Source organism: Hyla sarda, chromosome 8 (genome assembly GCF_029499605.1).
Source record: "Hyla sarda isolate aHylSar1 chromosome 8, aHylSar1.hap1, whole genome shotgun sequence".
Classification (NCBI taxonomy): Eukaryota; Metazoa; Chordata; class Amphibia; order Anura; family Hylidae; genus Hyla; species Hyla sarda.
This window is the reverse complement of record NC_079196.1, coordinates 114,530,643-114,546,463: the sequence shown is the minus strand read 5'-3', so window position 1 is coordinate 114,546,463 and position 15,821 is coordinate 114,530,643. Positions and strand designations below refer to the sequence as shown.

Sequence of the window (15,821 nt, the reverse complement as noted above, 5' to 3'; positions counted from 1 at the left end):
GTGACCTGACAATCGATGGTGGTGCCGCTGGTGATTCTGGCCTTCTTGGAATCTGTTGGGCCTATGTGTTAGCTCACACATCACTTGGGTATCCATGGTAACTACCACAACATGGTCATCTGCAGTTTACATCTAGCCCGTGGCATTGAATGGCATTTTAAAAGTGCTAAGGGTCCTGGTGCAATAATCCTCCCATGAGGATCAGCCTCAACGGCTTTGTAGATTGCACTCATGTCAGCAACTCCATATACATTTTTTTTTCTTCATGCTTCTTTCTTCATCCTTTTTTCTTTCTGTCATTCAGACTTTCATTCATTCGATCTCTCTCACTCACTTGCTTTAACTCATTTGTTCTCACTCACTCACTCACTCACTCACTCAATCACTCACTCACTCATTCACTCTCACTCACTCTCACTCTCTCACTCACTCGCTCACTAAGTCAGTCTCTCTCTCTCTCTCTCTTTTTCTTTTTATATATATTTTTTTCCGTCTTCTTCTTCTTCTTCTTCTTCTTCTTTTTCTTCTTCAGACCCTGTCATAGCACTAATGCCTTTCCAATACCACCAGCAGATGGAGACACTCCATTGCAACATTGGTTGTGAGCAGCAGTTTCTAAAAACAAATGCCTCATGGCGGATTTCCCATCCATCAATGGATGGTAAATTTTGTTTTTATCATTCACTGACCACAGAAACCAATGCATGGTCAAGCAACAGCAATGACACACCCTTGTGTATAGGCATGAGACCCTCATGTCATTTAACAGGATTCAGCACCACCCACAAGACAGCTACCTGTCATGTCATGTCAAACCTGCACAGGTGTGCTAGATTATTATTATTTAGTTTTATTTTATTTTTTTACACCAATCAGTGTGCAAACATGGTCATTAAAACGCTAAATGAATAGACGTTCATAAACCAGTCAGTGCAACTCATCATTTTGGTCTCCAATTCTCAAACTCAAATTCTCACCCACGGAGGATTAAATGAGAATCTTTCTTGTTTAACACTGGAATGGGGTGGTGCACTGTTCACTACCCGAAGATACTGCCACATCGGGTCAATGCATAGGGCGACAGAAGCAAGCTTCCAAATCAGCTCCCTTTCTCAAAAATCCATTTAATTTATGGTCCCCAGATAGGGAACGTATGTATCAGTATGTGCTCACAAGTCACCCAAGTGCAAGTATTCACACAAAAAAAAAACGTGCCTCAGGATGCGATCTGTCGCAAGATCCTTTCTTTTTTTACACTTGATCTAAGCCAAAAGGCCTAGAGGGGATAACCGGGAAAGGGGTGGACCCAACCATGTCCCCTTCATGAGCACTCACATTACTCATAGGAATGGAAGGAAGGCTGGCAGCCAACCAGCCTCCCATACACTTTCTGGGTGGGTGGCAGTCAGCCACCCATACATACATACAGCACAGGCTAAACCCACATCATCACTTAAAAAAAGGACAGGCGACCATTGCACTCTGATGGAGCATTTAGCAATGCAATCCATAGCCTGGCTTTTGCCTGAACCCACATCACTCCTCCTCTTGCATATAAGACAATATTTCAGATCTGCATATGAAAACAACACGCCTACCTTTGTTGCACATAGCTGCCTGCCTGTCTCTAGTTACCCCACTGGCTGTAGCTGCGTCCCTTCCGACATGGAATAACACCAACTGTAACGATAAACTGAAAATTAACAGTATAAACCTGCATCATTTTGGACTCTGGTATTTGCTGAATCCGGGTGACCTGACAATCGATGGTGGTGCCGCTGGTGATTCTGGCCTTCTTGGAATCTGTTGGGCCTATGTGTTAGCTCACACATCACTTGGGTATCCATGGTAACTACCACAACATGGTCATCTGCAGTTTACATCTAGCCCGTGGCATTGAATGGCATTTTAAAAGTGCTAAGGGTCCTGGTGCAATAATCCTCCCATGAGGATCAGCCTCAACGGCTTTGTAGATTGCACTCATGTCAGCAACTCCATATACATTTTTTTTTCTTCATGCTTCTTTCTTCATCCTTTTTTCTTTCTGTCATTCAGACTTTCATTCATTCGATCTCTCTCACTCACTTGCTTTAACTCATTTGTTCTCACTCACTCACTCACTCAATCACTCACTCACTCATTCACTCTCACTCACTCTCACTCTCTCACTCACTCGCTCACTAAGTCAGTCTCTCTCTCTCTCTCTCTTTTTCTTTTTATATATATTTTTTTCCGTCTTCTTCTTCTTCTTCTTCTTCTTCTTCTTCTTCTTCTTCTTCTTCTTCTTCTTCTTCAGACCCTGTCATAGCACTAATGCCTTTCCAATACCACCAGCAGATGGAGACACTCCATTGCAACATTGGTTGTGAGCAGCAGTTTCTAAAAACAAATGCCTCATGGCGGATTTCCCATCCATCAATGGATGGTAAATTTTGTTTTTATCATTCACTGACCACAGAAACCAATGCATGGTCAAGCAACAGCAATGACACACCCTTGTGTATAGGCATGAGACCCTCATGTCATTTAACAGGATTCAGCACCACCCACAAGACAGCTACCTGTCATGTCATGTCAAACCTGCACAGGTGTGCTAGATTATTATTATTTAGTTTTATTTTATTTTTTTACACCAATCAGTGTGCAAACATGGTCATTAAAACGCTAAATGAATAGACGTTCATAAACCAGTCAGTGCAACTCATCATTTTGGTCTCCAATTCTCAAACTCAAATTCTCACCCACGGAGGATTAAATGAGAATCTTTCTTGTTTAACACTGGAATGGGGTGGTGCACTGTTCACTACCCGAAGATACTGCCACATCGGGTCAATGCATAGGGCGACAGAAGCAAGCTTCCAAATCAGCTCCCTTTCTCAAAAATCCATTTAATTTATGGTCCCCAGATAGGGAACGTATGTATCAGTATGTGCTCACAAGTCACCCAAGTGCAAGTATTCACACAAAAAAAAACGTGCCTCAGGATGCGATCTGTCGCAAGATCCTTTCTTTTTTTACACTTGATCTAAGCCAAAAGGCCTAGAGGGGATAACCGGGAAAGGGGTGGACCCAACCATGTCCCCTTCATGAGCACTCACATTACTCATAGGAATGGAAGGAAGGCTGGCAGCCAACCAGCCTCCCATACACTTTCTGGGTGGGTGGCAGTCAGCCACCCATACATACATACAGCACAGGCTAAACCCACATCATCACTTAAAAAAAGGACAGGCGACCATTGCACTCTGATGGAGCATTTAGCAATGCAATCCATAGCCTGGCTTTTGCCTGAACCCCCATCACTCCTCCTCTTGCATATAAGACAATATTTCAGATCTGCATATGAAAACAACACGCCTACCTTTGTTGCACATAGCTGCCTGCCTGTCTCTAGTTACCCCACTGGCTGTAGCTGCGTCCCTTCCTACATGGAATAACACCAACTGTAACGATAAACTGAAAATTAACAGTATAAACCTGCATCATTTTGGACTCTGGTATTTGCTGAATCCGGGTGACCTGACAATCGATGGTGGTGCCGCTGGTGATTCTGGCCTTCTTGGAATCTGTTGGGCCTATGTGTTAGCTCACACATCACTTGGGTATCCATGGTAACTACCACAACATGGTCATCTGCAGTTTACATCTAGCCCGTGGCATTGAATGGCATTTTAAAAGTGCTAAGGGTCCTGGTGCAATAATCCTCCCATGAGGATCAGCCTCAACGGCTTTGTAGATTGCACTCATGTCAGCAACTCCATATACATTTTTTTTTCTTCATGCTTCTTTCTCCATCCTTTTTTCTTTCTGTCATTCAGACTTTCATTCATTCGATCTCTCTCACTCACTTGCTTTAACTCATTTGTTCTCACTCACTCACTCACTCACTCACTCAATCACTCACTCACTCATTCACTCTCACTCACTCTCACTCTCTCACTCACTCGCTCACTAAGTCAGTCTCTCTCTCTCTCTCTCTCTTTTTCTTTTTATATATATTTTTTTCCGTCTTCTTCTTCTTCTTCTTCTTCTTCTTCAGACCCTGTCATAGCACTAATGCCTTTCCAATACCACCAGCAGATGGAGACACTCCATTGCAACATTGGTTGTGAGCAGCAGTTTCTAAAAACAAATGCCTCATGGCGGATTTCCCATCCATCAATGGATGGTAAATTTTGTTTTTATCATTCACTGACCACAGAAACCAATGCATGGTCAAGCAACAGCAATGACACACCCTTGTGTATAGGCATGAGACCCTCATGTCATTTAACAGGATTCAGCACCACCCACAAGACAGCTACCTGTCATGTCATGTCAAACCTGCACAGGTGTGCTAGATTATTATTATTTAGTTTTATTTTATTTTTTTACACCAATCAGTGTGCAAACATGGTCATTAAAACGCTAAATGAATAGACGTTCATAAACCAGTCAGTGCAACTCATCATTTTGGTCTCCAATTCTCAAACTCAAATTCTCACCCACGGAGGATTAAATGAGAATCTTTCTTGTTTAACACTGGAATGGGGTGGTGCACTGTTCACTACCCGAAGATACTGCCACATCGGGTCAATGCATAGGGCGACAGAAGCAAGCTTCCAAATCAGCTCCCTTTCTCAAAAATCCATTTAATTTATGGTCCCCAGATAGGGAACGTATGTATCAGTATGTGCTCACAAGTCACCCAAGTGCAAGTATTCACACAAAAAAAAACGTGCCTCAGGATGCGATCTGTCGCAAGATCCTTTCTTTTTTTACACTTGATCTAAGCCAAAAGGCCTAGAGGGGATAACCGGGAAAGGGGTGGACCCAACCATGTCCCCTTCATGAGCACTCACATTACTCATAGGAATGGAAGGAAGGCTGGCAGCCAACCAGCCTCCCATACACTTTCTGGGTGGGTGGCAGTCAGCCACCCATACATACATACAGCACAGGCTAAACCCACATCATCACTTAAAAAAAGGACAGGCGACCATTGCACTCTGATGGAGCATTTAGCAATGCAATCCATAGCCTGGCTTTTGCCTGAACCCCCATCACTCCTCCTCTTGCATATAAGACAATATTTCAGATCTGCATATGAAAACAACACGCCTACCTTTGTTGCACATAGCTGCCTGCCTGTCTCTAGTTACCCCACTGGCTGTAGCTGCGTCCCTTCTGACATGGAATAACACCAACTGTAACGATAAACTGAAAATTAACAGTATAAACCTGCATCATTTTGGACTCTGGTATTTGCTGAATCCGGGTGACCTGACAATCGATGGTGGTGCCGCTGGTGATTCTGGCCTTCTTGGAATCTGTTGGGCCTATGTGTTAGCTCACACATCACTTGGGTATCCATGGTAACTACCACAACATGGTCATCTGCAGTTTACATCTAGCCCGTGGCATTGAATGGCATTTTAAAAGTGCTAAGGGTCCTGGTGCAATAATCCTCCCATGAGGATCAGCCTCAACGGCTTTGTAGATTGCACTCATGTCAGCAACTCCATATACATTTTTTTTTCTTCATGCTTCTTTCTTCATCCTTTTTTCTTTCTGTCATTCAGACTTTCATTCATTCGATCTCTCTCACTCACTTGCTTTAACTCATTTGTTCTCACTCACTCACTCACTCACTCACTCATTCACTCTCACTCACTCTCACTCTCTCACTCACTCGCTCACTAAGTCAGTCTCTCTCTCTCTCTCTCTTTTTCTTTTTATATATATTTTTTTCCGTCTTCTTCTTCTTCTTCTTCTTCAGACCCTGTCATAGCACTAATGCCTTTCCAATACCACCAGCAGATGGAGACACTCCATTGCAACATTGGTTGTGAGCAGCAGTTTCTAAAAACAAATGCCTCATGGCGGATTTCCCATCCATCAATGGATGGTAAATTTTGTTTTTATCATTCACTGACCACAGAAACCAATGCATGGTCAAGCAACAGCAATGACACACCCTTGTGTATAGGCATGAGACCCTCATGTCATTTAACAGGATTCAGCACCACCCACAAGACAGCTACCTGTCATGTCATGTCAAACCTGCACAGGTGTGCTAGATTATTATTATTTAGTTTTATTTTATTTTTTTACACCAATCAGTGTGCAAACATGGTCATTAAAACGCTAAATGAATAGACGTTCATAAACCAGTCAGTGCAACTCATCATTTTGGTCTCCAATTCTCAAACTCAAATTCTCACCCACGGAGGATTAAATGAGAATCTTTCTTGTTTAACACTGGAATGGGGTGGTGCACTGTTCACTACCCGAAGATACTGCCACATCGGGTCAATGCATAGGGCGACAGAAGCAAGCTTCCAAATCAGCTCCCTTTCTCAAAAATCCATTTAATTTATGGTCCCCAGATAGGGAACGTATGTATCAGTATGTGCTCACAAGTCACCCAAGTGCAAGTATTCACACAAAAAAAAAACGTGCCTCAGGATGCGATCTGTCGCAAGATCCTTTCTTTTTTTACACTTGATCTAAGCCAAAAGGCCTAGAGGGGATAACCGGGAAAGGGGTGGACCCAACCATGTCCCCTTCATGAGCACTCACATTACTCATAGGAATGGAAGGAAGGCTGGCAGCCAACCAGCCTCCCATACACTTTCTGGGTGGGTGGCAGTCAGCCACCCATACATACATACAGCACAGGCTAAACCCACATCATCACTTAAAAAAAGGACAGGCGACCGTTGCACTCTGATGGAGCATTTAGCAATGCAATCCATAGCCTGGCTTTTGCCTGAATCCCCATCACTCCTCCTCTTGCATATAAGACAATATTTCAGATCTGCATATGAAAACAACACGCCTACCTTTGTTGCACATAGCTGCCTGCCTGTCTCTAGTTACCCCACTGGCTGTAGCTGCGTCCCTTCCGACATGGAATAACACCAACTGTAACGATAAACTGAAAATTAACAGTATAAACCTGCATCATTTTGGACTCTGGTATTTGCTGAATCCGGGTGACCTGACAATCGATGGTGGTGCCGCTGGTGATTCTGGCCTTCTTGGAATCTGTTGGGCCTATGTGTTAGCTCACACATCACTTGGGTATCCATGGTAACTACCACAACATGGTCATCTGCAGTTTACATCTAGCCCGTGGCATTGAATGGCATTTTAAAAGTGCTAAGGGTCCTGGTGCAATAATCCTCCCATGAGGATCAGCCTCAACGGCTTTGTAGATTGCACTCATGTCAGCAACTCCATATACATTTTTTTTTCTTCATGCTTCTTTCTTCATCCTTTTTTCTTTCTGTCATTCAGACTTTCATTCATTCGATCTCTCTCACTCACTTGCTTTAACTCATTTGTTCTCACTCACTCACTCACTCACTCAATCACTCACTCACTCATTCACTCTCACTCACTCTCACTCTCTCACTCACTCGCTCACTAAGTCAGTCTCTCTCTCTCTCTCTCTTTTTCTTTTTATATATATTTTTTTCCGTCTTCTTCTTCTTCTTCTTCTTCTTCTTCTTCAGACCCTGTCATAGCACTAATGCCTTTCCAATACCACCAGCAGATGGAGACACTCCATTGCAACATTGGTTGTGAGCAGCAGTTTCTAAAAACAAATGCCTCATGGCGGATTTCCCATCCATCAATGGATGGTAAATTTTGTTTTTATCATTCACTGACCACAGAAACCAATGCATGGTCAAGCAACAGCAATGACACACCCTTGTGTATAGGCATGAGACCCTCATGTCATTTAACAGGATTCAGCACCACCCACAAGACAGCTACCTGTCATGTCATGTCAAACCTGCACAGGTGTGCTAGATTATTATTATTTAGTTTTATTTTATTTTTTTACACCAATCAGTGTGCAAACATGGTCATTAAAACGCTAAATGAATAGACGTTCATAAACCAGTCAGTGCAACTCATCATTTTGGTCTCCAATTCTCAAACTCAAATTCTCACCCACGGAGGATTAAATGAGAATCTTTCTTGTTTAACACTGGAATGGGGTGGTGCACTGTTCACTACCCGAAGATACTGCCACATCGGGTCAATGCATAGGGCGATAGAAGCAAGCTTCCAAATCAGCTCCCTTTCTCAAAAATCCATTTAATTTATGGTCCCCAGATAGGGAACGTATGTATCAGTATGTGCTCACAAGTCACCCAAGTGCAAGTATTCACACAAAAAAAAACGTGCCTCAGGATGCGATCTGTCGCAAGATCCTTTCTTTTTTTACACTTGATCTAAGCCAAAAGGCCTAGAGGGGATAACCGGGAAAGGGGTGGACCCAACCATGTCCCCTTCATGAGCACTCACATTACTCATAGGAATGGAAGGAAGGCTGGCAGCCAACCAGCCTCCCATACACTTTCTGGGTGGGTGGCAGTCAGCCACCCATACATACATACAGCACAGGCTAAACCCACATCATCACTTAAAAAAAGGACAGGCGACCATTGCACTCTGATGGAGCATTTAGCAATGCAATCCATAGCCTGGCTTTTGCCTGAACCCCCATCACTCCTCCTCTTGCATATAAGACAATATTTCAGATCTGCATATGAAAACAACACGCCTACCTTTGTTGCACATAGCTGCCTGCCTGTCTCTAGTTACCCCACTGGCTGTAGCTGCGTCCCTTCCGACATGGAATAACACCAACTGTAACGATAAACTGAAAATTAACAGTATAAACCTGCATCATTTTGGACTCTGGTATTTGCTGAATCCGGGTGACCTGACAATCGATGGTGGTGCCGCTGGTGATTCTGGCCTTCTTGGAATCTGTTGGGCCTATGTGTTAGCTCACACATCACTTGGGTATCCATGGTAACTACCACAACATGGTCATCTGCAGTTTACATCTAGCCCGTGGCATTGAATGGCATTTTAAAAGTGCTAAGGGTCCTGGTGCAATAATCCTCCCATGAGGATCAGCCTCAACGGCTTTGTAGATTGCACTCATGTCAGCAACTCCATATACATTTTTTTTTCTTCATGCTTCTTTCTTCATCCTTTTTTCTTTCTGTCATTCAGACTTTCATTCATTCGATCTCTCTCACTCACTTGCTTTAACTCATTTGTTCTCACTCACTCACTCACTCACTCAATCACTCACTCACTCACTCATTCACTCTCACTCACTCTCACTCTCTCACTCACTCGCTCACTAAGTCAGTCTCTCTCTCTCTCTCTCTTTTTCTTTTTATATATATTTTTTTCCGTCTTCTTCTTCTTCTTCTTCAGACCCTGTCATAGCACTAATGCCTTTCCAATACCACCAGCAGATGGAGACACTCCATTGCAACATTGGTTGTGAGCAGCAGTTTCTAAAAACAAATGCCTCATGGCGGATTTCCCATCCATCAATGGATGGTAAATTTTGTTTTTATCATTCACTGACCACAGAAACCAATGCATGGTCAAGCAACAGCAATGACACACCCTTGTGTATAGGCATGAGACCCTCATGTCATTTAACAGGATTCAGCACCACCCACAAGACAGCTACCTGTCATGTCATGTCAAACCTGCACAGGTGTGCTAGATTATTATTATTTAGTTTTATTTTATTTTTTTACACCAATCAGTGTGCAAACATGGTCATTAAAACGCTAAATGAATAGACGTTCATAAACCAGTCAGTGCAACTCATCATTTTGGTCTCCAATTCTCAAACTCAAATTCTCACCCACGGAGGATTAAATGAGAATCTTTCTTGTTTAACACTGGAATGGGGTGGTGCACTGTTCACTACCCGAAGATACTGCCACATCGGGTCAATGCATAGGGCGACAGAAGCAAGCTTCCAAATCAGCTCCCTTTCTCAAAAATCCATTTAATTTATGGTCCCCAGATAGGGAACGTATGTATCAGTATGTGCTCACAAGTCACCCAAGTGCAAGTATTCACACAAAAAAAAACGTGCCTCAGGATGCGATCTGTCGCAAGATCCTTTCTTTTTTTACACTTGATCTAAGCCAAAAGGCCTAGAGGGGATAACCGGGAAAGGGGTGGACCCAACCATGTCCCCTTCATGAGCACTCACATTACTCATAGGAATGGAAGGAAGGCTGGCAGCCAACCAGCCTCCCATACACTTTCTGGGTGGGTGGCAGTCAGCCACCCATACATACATACAGCACAGGCTAAACCCACATCATCACTTAAAAAAAGGACAGGCGACCATTGCACTCTGATGGAGCATTTAGCAATGCAATCCATAGCCTGGCTTTTGCCTGAACCCCCATCACTCCTCCTCTTGCATATAAGACAATATTTCAGATCTGCATATGAAAACAACACGCCTACCTTTGTTGCACATAGCTGCCTGCCTGTCTCTAGTTACCCCACTGGCTGTAGCTGCGTCCCTTCCGACATGGAATAACACCAACTGTAACGATAAACTGAAAATTAACAGTATAAACCTGCATCATTTTGGACTCTGGTATTTGCTGAATCCGGGTGACCTGACAATCGATGGTGGTGCCGCTGGTGATTCTGGCCTTCTTGGAATCTGTTGGGCCTATGTGTTAGCTCACACATCACTTGGGTATTCATGGTAACTACCACAACATGGTCATCTGCAGTTTACATCTAGCCCGTGGCATTGAATGGCATTTTAAAAGTGCTAAGGGTCCTGGTGCAATAATCCTCCCATGAGGATCAGCCTCAACGGCTTTGTAGATTGCACTCATGTCAGCAACTCCATATACATTTTTTTTTCTTCATGCTTCTTTCTTCATCCTTTTTTCTTTCTGTCATTCAGACTTTCATTCATTCGATCTCTCTCACTCACTTGCTTTAACTCATTTGTTCTCACTCACTCACTCACTCACTCAATCACTCACTCACTCATTCACTCTCACTCACTCTCACTCTCTCACTCACTCGCTCACTAAGTCAGTCTCTCTCTCTCTCTCTCTCTTTTTCTTTTTATATATATTTTTTTCCGTCTTCTTCTTCTTCTTCAGACCCTGTCATAGCACTAATGCCTTTCCAATACCACCAGCAGATGGAGACACTCCATTGCAACATTGGTTGTGAGCAGCAGTTTCTAAAAACAAATGCCTCATGGCGGATTTCCCATCCATCAATGGATGGTAAATTTAGTTTTTATCATTCACTGACCACAGAAACCAATGCATGGTCAAGCAACAGCAATGACACACCCTTGTGTATAGGCATGAGACCCTCATGTCATTTAACAGGATTCAGCACCACCCACAAGACAGCTACCTGTCATGTCATGTCAAACCTGCACAGATGTGCTAGATTATTATTATTTAGTTTTATTTTATTTTTTTACACCAATCAGTGTGCAAACATGGTCATTAAAACGCTAAATGAATAGACGTTCATAAACCAGTCAGTGCAACTCATCATTTTGGTCTCCAATTCTCAAACTCAAATTCTCACCCACGGAGGATTAAATGAGAATCTTTCTTGTTTAACACTGGAATGGGGTGGTGCACTGTTCACTACCCAAAGATACTGCCACATCGGGTCAATGCATAGGGCGACAGAAGCAAGCTTCCAAATCAGCTCCCTTTCTCAAAAATCCATTTAATTTATGGTCCCCAGATAGGGAACGTATGTATCAGTATGTGCTCACAAGTCACCCAAGTGCAAGTATTCACACAAAAAAAAACGTGCCTCAGGATGCGATCTGTCGCAAGATCCTTTCTTTTTTTACACTTGATCTAAGCCAAAAGGCCTAGAGGGGATAACCGGGAAAGGGGTGGACCCAACCATGTCCCCTTCATGAGCACTCACATTACTCATAGGAATGGAAGGAAGGCTGGCAGCCAACCAGCCTCCCATACACTTTCTGGGTGGGTGGCAGTCAGCCACCCATACATACATACAGCACAGGCTAAACCCACATCATCACTTAAAAAAAGGACAGGCGACCATTGCACTCTGATGGAGCATTTAGCAATGCAATCCATAGCCTGGCTTTTGCCTGAACCCCCATCACTCCTCCTCTTGCATATAAGACAATATTTCAGATCTGCATATGAAAACAACACGCCTACCTTTGTTGCACATAGCTGCCTGCCTGTCTCTAGTTACCCCACTGGCTGTAGCTGCGTCCCTTCCGACATGGAATAACACCAACTGTAACGATAAACTGAAAATTAACAGTATAAACCTGCATCATTTTGGACTCTGGTATTTGCTGAATCCGGGTGACCTGACAATCGATGGTGGTGCCGCTGGTGATTCTGGCCTTCTTGGAATCTGTTGGGCCTATGTGTTAGCTCACACATCACTTGGGTATCCATGGTAACTACCACAACATGGTCATCTGCAGTTTACATCTAGCCCGTGGCATTGAATGGCATTTTAAAAGTGCTAAGGGTCCTGGTGCAATAATCCTCCCATGAGGATCAGCCTCAACGGCTTTGTAGATTGCACTCATGTCAGCAACTCCATATACATTTTTTTTTCTTCATGCTTCTTTCTTCATCCTTTTTTCTTTCTGTCATTCAGACTTTCATTCATTCGATCTCTCTCACTCACTTGCTTTAACTCATTTGTTCTCACTCACTCACTCACTCACTCAATCACTCACTCACTCATTCACTCTCACTCACTCTCACTCTCTCACTCACTCGCTCACTAAGTCAGTCTCTCTCTCTCTCTCTCTTTTTCTTTTTATATATATTTTTTTCCGTCTTCTTCTTCTTCTTCTTCTTCTTCAGACCCTGTCATAGCACTAATGCCTTTCCAATACCACCAGCAGATGGAGACACTCCATTGCAACATTGGTTGTGAGCAGCAGTTTCTAAAAACAAATGCCTCATGGCGGATTTCCCATCCATCAATGGATGGTAAATTTTGTTTTTATCATTCACTGACCACAGAAACCAATGCATGGTCAAGCAACAGCAATGACACACCCTTGTGTATAGGCATGAGACCCTCATGTCATTTAACAGGATTCAGCACCACCCACAAGACAGCTACCTGACATGTCATGTCAAACCTGCACAGGTGTGCTAGATTATTATTATTTAGTTTTATTTTATTTTTTTACACCAATCAGTGTGCAAACATGGTCATTAAAACGCTAAATGAATAGACGTTCATAAACCAGTCAGTGCAACTCATCATTTTGGTCTCCAATTCTCAAACTCAAATTCTCACCCACGGAGGATTAAATGAGAATCTTTCTTGTTTAACACTGGAATGGGGTGGTGCACTGTTCACTACCCGAAGATACTGCCACATCGGGTCAATGCATAGGGCGACAGAAGCAAGCTTCCAAATCAGCTCCCTTTCTCAAAAATCCATTTAATTTATGGTCCCCAGATAGGGAACGTATGTATCAGTATGTGCTCACAAGTCACCCAAGTGCAAGTATTCACACAAAAAAAAAACGTGCCTCAGGATGCGATCTGTCGCAAGATCCTTTCTTTTTTTACACTTGATCTAAGCCAAAAGGCCTAGAGGGGATAACCGGGAAAGGGGTGGACCCAACCATGTCCCCTTCATGAGCACTCACATTACTCATAGGAATGGAAGGAAGGCTGGCAGCCAACCAGCCTCCCATACACTTTCTGGGTGGGTGGCAGTCAGCCACCCATACATACATACAGCACAGGCTAAACCCACATCATCACTTAAAAAAAGGACAGGCGACCATTGCACTCTGATGGAGCATTTAGCAATGCAATCCATAGCCTGGCTTTTGCCTGAACCCCCATCACTCCTCCTCTTGCATATAAGACAATATTTCAGATCTGCATATGAAAACAACACGCCTACCTTTGTTGCACATAGCTGCCTGCCTGTCTCTAGTTACCCCACTGGCTGTAGCTGCGTCCCTTCCGACATGGAATAACACCAACTGTAACGATAAACTGAAAATTAACAGTATAAACCTGCATCATTTTGGACTCTGGTATTTGCTGAATCCGGGTGACCTGACAATCGATGGTGGTGCCGCTGGTGATTCTGGCCTTCTTGGAATCTGTTGGGCCTATGTGTTAGCTCACACATCACTTGGGTATCCATGGTAACTACCACAACATGGTCATCTGCAGTTTACATCTAGCCCGTGGCATTGAATGGCATTTTAAAAGTGCTAAGGGTCCTGGTGCAATAATCCTCCCATGAGGATCAGCCTCAACGGCTTTGTAGATTGCACTCATGTCAGCAACTCCATATACATTTTTTTTTCTTCATGCTTCTTTCTTCATCCTTTTTTCTTTCTGTCATTCAGACTTTCATTCATTCGATCTCTCTCACTCACTTGCTTTAACTCATTTGTTCTCACTCACTCACTCACTCACTCACTCACTCACTCAATCACTCACTCACTCATTCACTCTCACTCACTCTCACTCTCTCACTCACTCGCTCACTAAGTCAGTCTCTCTCTCTCTCTCTCTTTTTCTTTTTATATATATTTTTTTCCGTCTTCTTCTTCTTCTTCTTCTTCTTCAGACCCTGTCATAGCACTAATGCCTTTCCAATACCACCAGCAGATGGAGACACTCCATTGCAACATTGGTTGTGAGCAGCAGTTTCTAAAAACAAATGCCTCATGGCGGATTTCCCATCCATCAATGGATGGTAAATTTTGTTTTTATCATTCACTGACCACAGAAACCAATGCATGGTCAAGCAACAGCAATGACACACCCTTGTGTATAGGCATGAGACCCTCATGTCATTTAACAGGATTCAGCACCACCCACAAGACAGCTACCTGACATGTCATGTCAAACCTGCACAGGTGTGCTAGATTATTATTATTTAGTTTTATTTTATTTTTTTACACCAATCAGTGTGCAAACATGGTCATTAAAACGCTAAATGAATAGACGTTCATAAACCAGTCAGTGCAACTCATCATTTTGGTCTCCAATTCTCAAACTCAAATTCTCACCCACGGAGGATTAAATGAGAATCTTTCTTGTTTAACACTGGAATGGGGTGGTGCACTGTTCACTACCCGAAGATACTGCCACATCGGGTCAATGCATAGGGCGACAGAAGCAAGCTTCCAAATCAGCTCCCTTTCTCAAAAATCCATTTAATTTATGGTCCCCAGATAGGGAACGTATGTATCAGTATGTGCTCACAAGTCACCCAAGTGCAAGTATTCACACAAAAAAAAAACGTGCCTCAGGATGCAATCTGTCGCAAGATCCTTTCTTTTTTTACACTTGATCTAAGCCAAAAGGCCTAGAGGGGATAACCGGGAAAGGGGTGGACCCAACCATGTCCCCTTCATGAGCACTCACATTACTCATAGGAATGGAAGGAAGGCTGGCAGCCAACCAGCCTCCCATACACTTTCTGGGTGGGTGGCAGTCAGCCACCCATACATACATACAGCACAGGCTAAACCCACATCATCACTTAAAAAAAGGACAGGCGACCATTGCACTCTGATGGAGCATTTAGCAATGCAATCCATAGCCTGGCTTTTGCCTGAACCCCCATCACTCCTCCTCTTGCATATAAGACAATATTTCAGATCTGCATATGAAAACAACACGCCTACCTTTGTTGCACATAGCTGCCTGCCTGTCTCTAGTTACCCCACTGGCTGTAGCTGCGTCCCTTCCGACATGGAATAACACCAACTGTAACGATAAACTGAAAATTAACAGTATAAACCTGCATCATTTTGGACTCTGGTATTTGCTGAATCCGGGTGACCTGACAATCGATGGTGGTGCCGCTGGTGATTCTGGCCTTCTTGGAATCTGTTGGGCCTATGTGTTAGCTCACACATCACTTGGGTATCCATGGTAACTACCACAACATGGTCATCTGCAGTTTACATCTAGCCCGTGGCATTGAATGGCATTTTAAAA

General features: G+C 43.4%; 9 pseudogenes; all 9 read right to left on the bottom strand.

The window, feature by feature from the left end:
• Positions 1-1,022: 1,022 nt before the first annotated feature.
• Positions 1,023-1,287, bottom strand: LOC130288006 (U2 spliceosomal RNA; annotated as a pseudogene).
• A 1,499-nt stretch (positions 1,288-2,786) lies between these two features.
• On the bottom strand, positions 2,787-3,050 carry LOC130286552 (U2 spliceosomal RNA; annotated as a pseudogene).
• A 1,479-nt stretch (positions 3,051-4,529) lies between these two features.
• Positions 4,530-4,793, bottom strand: LOC130286551 (U2 spliceosomal RNA; annotated as a pseudogene).
• A 1,455-nt stretch (positions 4,794-6,248) lies between these two features.
• On the bottom strand, positions 6,249-6,513 carry LOC130288005 (U2 spliceosomal RNA; annotated as a pseudogene).
• A 1,476-nt stretch (positions 6,514-7,989) lies between these two features.
• LOC130288057 (U2 spliceosomal RNA) lies at positions 7,990-8,253 on the bottom strand (annotated as a pseudogene).
• Positions 8,254-9,721: 1,468 nt separating this feature from the next.
• LOC130286549 (U2 spliceosomal RNA) lies at positions 9,722-9,985 on the bottom strand (annotated as a pseudogene).
• Positions 9,986-11,448: 1,463 nt separating this feature from the next.
• Positions 11,449-11,712, bottom strand: LOC130289494 (U2 spliceosomal RNA; annotated as a pseudogene).
• Positions 11,713-13,182: 1,470 nt separating this feature from the next.
• On the bottom strand, positions 13,183-13,447 carry LOC130288004 (U2 spliceosomal RNA; annotated as a pseudogene).
• Positions 13,448-14,929: 1,482 nt separating this feature from the next.
• On the bottom strand, positions 14,930-15,194 carry LOC130287811 (U2 spliceosomal RNA; annotated as a pseudogene).
• Between the last annotated feature and the right edge of the window lie 627 nt (positions 15,195-15,821).